Genomic DNA, 5,352 nt, shown 5'->3' on the forward strand with positions numbered 1-5,352 from the left:
GGCCCGCAAGCTGCTGCAAAGCACAGTTGATTCTTATTAGGAAAGAGAAGTAAATGTATTCTGTTTAACTTTATTAGCCACAATGCTCAGATAATGAATTTAAAATAAAACCACCCTCAGTCACCACCAATTGCTTATCTACTAGATGTGGATGTTTAGGTAGAACCAATTCACTAAGATGCAATACAGCCACAAAGCTCAGCAGCTCAGCCTGCCATTACGACCACATTTCCTCCATCTCTACACCCCTGCAGAGACACCCTCTTCCCTACTACTGCAACCACAAGTCACTTGTCTTTATCCTCAAGGCTCATCTCAGCCAAGAATATTTTGCCATTGAGATGTCAACTCCTGTCTCCCCACAGCTCCCCAGCATTGCCGAGCTCTATTCTCAAACTTCTGTGACTTACTTACAACCGTGGGAGAAACTTCACAAAATATCCATAAAACCAGCCCATGATTCTTCTACTAATTCCTTCTCTGCCACACCTACAATCCTTGATGAGGTTTAGGCAGCAAAAATGTCAAGTTCAAACCTGTCTTGGATTCTGCTTATTCATATCAGTTGGTTATCTCTCCCCCCTGACAGATTGTATTTCCATGGCATGGAAGCACCACCGTGCTCTGCCAGCACAGCACCTAGCACAGCTCTGGGCACCAATTTTATTGACTTTAAATTAAACAATATGGTTTCAACAAAATGGCATCTAAAAATTCACCATTTTTAAAGAGTAAGTTGAAGATAGAGGATACACATGACGATTTCAGAAAGTCACGCAGGGGGAGCTGACACAGGGAAGGGCGAGGGGCTTAGCTGAGCCAAATATCCTGCCTTGCACAGTGGATAGATGAGGCTACATTTGTCATCCAGGGTGCAATCCTGCACACACAGAGCTGGAGGAGGGGAGTCCTTCCTGACAACTGCACTGATTAGCTGGTGCCCTGAAGAATGACGTCTGATTACCTTTATCTTCGGCTGCAGAACTGCAAATGTCACTAATGGTCATAAAATCATCCAGTCTTTTTCAAAATACAACCGAAGTAAATTAATCTATTGAGCACAGTTTATTCAATACTTCTTACTCTGGCAAAACTCCCAAAAAATCATTTGCTTGCTGCATGTCTCCACCATATGGTGTCATTCAATGCAGACTTTCTTTCCTGCATTGAAATCCAAAATTTAATGGAGTCAAGTCACCTACGGAGTTTTTCCAGCTCAAACCTACTAATGTAGTTTTCTGTCAAAGAGGTCACACAGCTCTTTCCAGTTTGATACATAAACCAATACCAGCATGATTCCTCTTTCCATAATTAAAATCAAACTCCTCTGGTTTCAGCAGGTTTGAAAGGAGTATTTTGCCCTGTGCAGAAAAGAGCCAGTGCCCAGCACTGGACAATGTCAGCAGTCTCTGTCTAGTTTCAGAACTTCAAAGTCTTGGCCAGTGATTGGTATACTCTCCTATCTGCAGATGATTTCTCCTATCAACCTCTCAGCAATCAGTAAAATAAACCAAAAAAACATGACATTGAACTGCACTGAAAACTAAAGTAGTGATACATTTATAATCCTTGAAAGCTTTTTTTTTTCACAGGACCATTTTGAATAGAGCCTTACTGCCAAGGAACATGGGACAAAAGAAATAATTTCTAGGTATGAGGTATGCCTAGAGCAGGCAAGACATAGATGCTGCTTTTCCTAGAAACATGAACTGAAGACCAGGAGAAAGATGCCTGATTATGCGTTTAGGTATGCTGGTATTTCATCCTCTTCACCAGATGTGCCTTATGTCAGCTAGACAGTCTGTGACTCAGTTTCCTTGACTATAAAACAGGACCACACTGACAAATCTGGTTTTGACACAGCAATGTCATCTCAAATCAATGGTTTTAGAAAAACACAGGACATCCGCTGGCCCCAGCATCTATCAATAACATACCATGTCTCTTGGTAAAGATTGTTATTACAATGATGAGGAAGCCACAAGCTCTGCTTCACACAGCATTTCCTAAACTTTGGAAAGCAGCATATTCTTTCATGTAGCAGCCTCCCTTCGCCCTTACCATGCGCCCACTGCAGATGCTGCTTAACGGTGCCAAAGACTTCAGCACTACACATCTCTCATGCTTTGCAGTTTTATAGCTCATCCTTCCCTCCGTGCTCCAACTATGACCTTCCACCAGCCCTGCCCCACAGCTGTGAGAAATGCTGGTATGCTCTGCAGAAGAAGACACTTCCCCTCTGTACTTACTCACTTGGATGAACACTGAAATAATTTAAACCTCAGCATTAACCCTCTTATCAATGGAGTTGGAGCAGGCAGTCGTTGAGGGGAGTTTAAGCGCTTCCCGGTGCAATCAGGACATGCAGGAACGTGCTCACGGGCACCTACCACGGCTCAGATGACAAGCAGTAAATTGTTACATCAAGCTGTCTGGATGATTTCTGACTGCTGACCCACACCCCCAAGGCTGCCATAGCTGCTTTGGATATATTTGCTGCTGTTTCAGAGTTTCTACCACAAATGATTATTCTGTTTTAATGAAAGTTGAGAATCTAGAGAGGTAGTGCATTGCTCTCCAGTCCTCTGCCCAGTCCAGCCAGCCCACAAAGCACCCTAAAGTGCCACCCACCCTGCCTGAGAGGCTGTAATTCAAAAACCAATTCCAAGAAATGGAAAATAGACAAAGAGGCAGTAAAATGTTGTATCAAATAACCTTAACACTGTCTTAACACTGGAGAACACCCGGTCCACCCTCTTCACACACAAAGCGCCTGGATAAGAGCAGCCAGATTCCAAACTACACCAGCTTATCAGGACACCATAAAGTAGAAGAGCAGATCTGGAAGCTGCAAGCCAAATGTGTCCCACAAAGCACGGCACTGCTGGAGGCAGCTGCCCTCATCTTTACAGCAGATGTCCATCCTGTGATAGCTTTGGTGCTGGTGTGACATGCCCCATCACCAACTCATCTAAAATAGAGCAGATCCCACGGGCTTTATCTCAATCTCCTTTTCTGTGGCCCAGCAGGTATGGATGCAGCCAGAATGAACCCAGTGAAGATGAGAAGCTGCCTTTGGTGCTCTTGCTTACACCTCCTCCCATGCACAAATCCCTCTACTTGTATGAATCCAACTTGTGTCCAGAGGGCTTCTGGACAAAATAAAGCTTTGCCCTTGGGAAAGCTCCTTCCCCATTGCTATTTCCTTCTGCTTGTGCTCTCTCTTCATGCAGCATTCTCACGAGTAGCTCCACATCCATGGCAGCTCCCTCTCACCACCCGTCACCCATAGTCCCAACCCCTCCTTCCAGTCCTCGCTGCACTTTGCCAGCATCCCACTTGTCTCACCTCAACTACTCTGGCATCTAAACCCAAATTGTTTCCAATGCCTGGATGACCCTGGTCCATCATGCAACTTTCCTCCAACCTCAGCTTAGACTGCGCTACATCCTCACCACCTCAACTGTCTCACAGCATTGTCCTCTACTTAAGACACCCAGTTTTTCCTCAGCTCATGTGGCTACCTCTCAAACAATTTATTTCTCTCTTCCAAAACTTCTTTTTTCCCTGGGATCTTTATTTCTCTTATCAACATCAAAACTAGATTTCCACAGTCTTTCCCACAGTTTATTCTTATTTCTTCTGTTCAACACAGACTGTCCCTCATCTTGCCAGCCCATGGCAGAAAACCCCAGGGCACAAAACATCCCAGAAAACTATCCTAGCCAGCCAAACATCGACTGTGTCTTCCCAATTACTCACCAGACTGTCCAACCCACCCAACTGGCAGTTTTCTTCTAGCCCCTGAGCACCTTGTCATGGCCATCTCCGAGCACCTTCATCCACTCTCTCTCTGCCATGACTGAAATCCCCTTCTAAGGCTGTGTATCAAAACCTAGCCCTTCCACCTCAGCAAGCTCTCTTCCAACTCCCTCAATTCCTATAACCAGGATTCAAGTCTCATGGTGGCTTCCTCCACCCTTGACTGGATTGTCTGGTGCCCCTTTAGAGTCACAGCTGCTCCCAGACTCTTCACTCTGAACACTGCCTTCCATCCTTACCAGGTTCTGCTATTGCTTATCCCTCCTCAGGCCACTGCCATCCTGGTCCACAGCCCCACCAAACACCCACCTTCCATCACACCTTTCACACCTTGACTGAATCATCTCCAGCCATAATGATTTCATCCCAACACAGCATTCTTGAGCCTCCCAGCCTCTGCTAGACCTGATTCACAGAATCACAAAGTCAATTAGATTTGAAAAGACCTCAGAGATCACCAAGTCCAAGCTATGACTGAACACTTACATGTCAACTAGAGCATGGCACCAAGTGTCATGTCCAATCTTTCCAATCTTTCCCTAAACACATCCAGGGATGGTGATTCCACCACCTCCCTGGGCAGTCCTTTACAACATCACTCTTTCTGTTCATATTCAATATTCAGTCTGAGCCTCCCCTAGCACAGCTCAAGGATACTTCCTCCTGTCCTGTCACTTGGGTCACTGCCTGGGAGAAGAGGCAAATTCTCACCTGTCTACAATCTCCTTTCAGGTAGCTGGAAACTGATAAGGTCACCCCTGAGCTTCCTCTTCTTCAGACTGCACAATCCCAGCTCCTTCAGCCACTCCTCATGGGACTTGTGGTCCAGGCCCTTCACCAGTTCTGTTGCCTTTTTTGGGACTCAGCCTCTGTTTTTGTGTCCCCCATAATGTCTGGGTGCTGCCAGGGCCCCAGTCGCAGCCAGGGTCTTCCATGGCTGGAGGCCCCAAACTTACACTGTTCTCATCCCTTTCTAGGGTGCCCAAACCTGCACAGCCCCAGGCTCCCATGCCTGACTGGCACCATAGGTGGGCACTCAGACCCCAGGCCAGCCAGACTCCCCGGGTGGGTGTCACACAATCACAGCATGGGTCAGGCTGCAAAGGACCACAGTCAGTCATCTGGTCCAACCTCCTCAGGCAGGGTTATCCTTGAGCACATGGCACAAGATCGTGTCCAGATGGTTCTGGAATATCTCCAGTGAGGGAGACTCCACAAAGTCTGGGCAATCTGTTCCAGTGTGTGGTCACCCACACAGCAAAGTTCTTTCTTGTATTCGGGTGGAATTTCCTGTGCATCAGTTTCTGTCCGTTGCCTCCTGTCCTACTGCACCGAGCAGAGCCTGGCTCGGCCCTCCTGGTTCCATCGCCCTGGCACCCCCTCTCATGGCCCGAGGCCCGCCCGTGCCTGCCATGAGCCCTGTCGGGCCCGACAGACCCTCCGGCCCCCATCATCCCACGCTCCGCGTGAGGATCATCCATGGCCTCAGGCGCCCCTGGTCGCGCTGGCCGTGGCCCCCCACCCCACCCC

Source organism: Parus major, chromosome 6 (assembly GCF_001522545.3).
Source record: "Parus major isolate Abel chromosome 6, Parus_major1.1, whole genome shotgun sequence".
NCBI lineage: Eukaryota > Metazoa > Chordata > Aves > Passeriformes > Paridae > Parus > Parus major.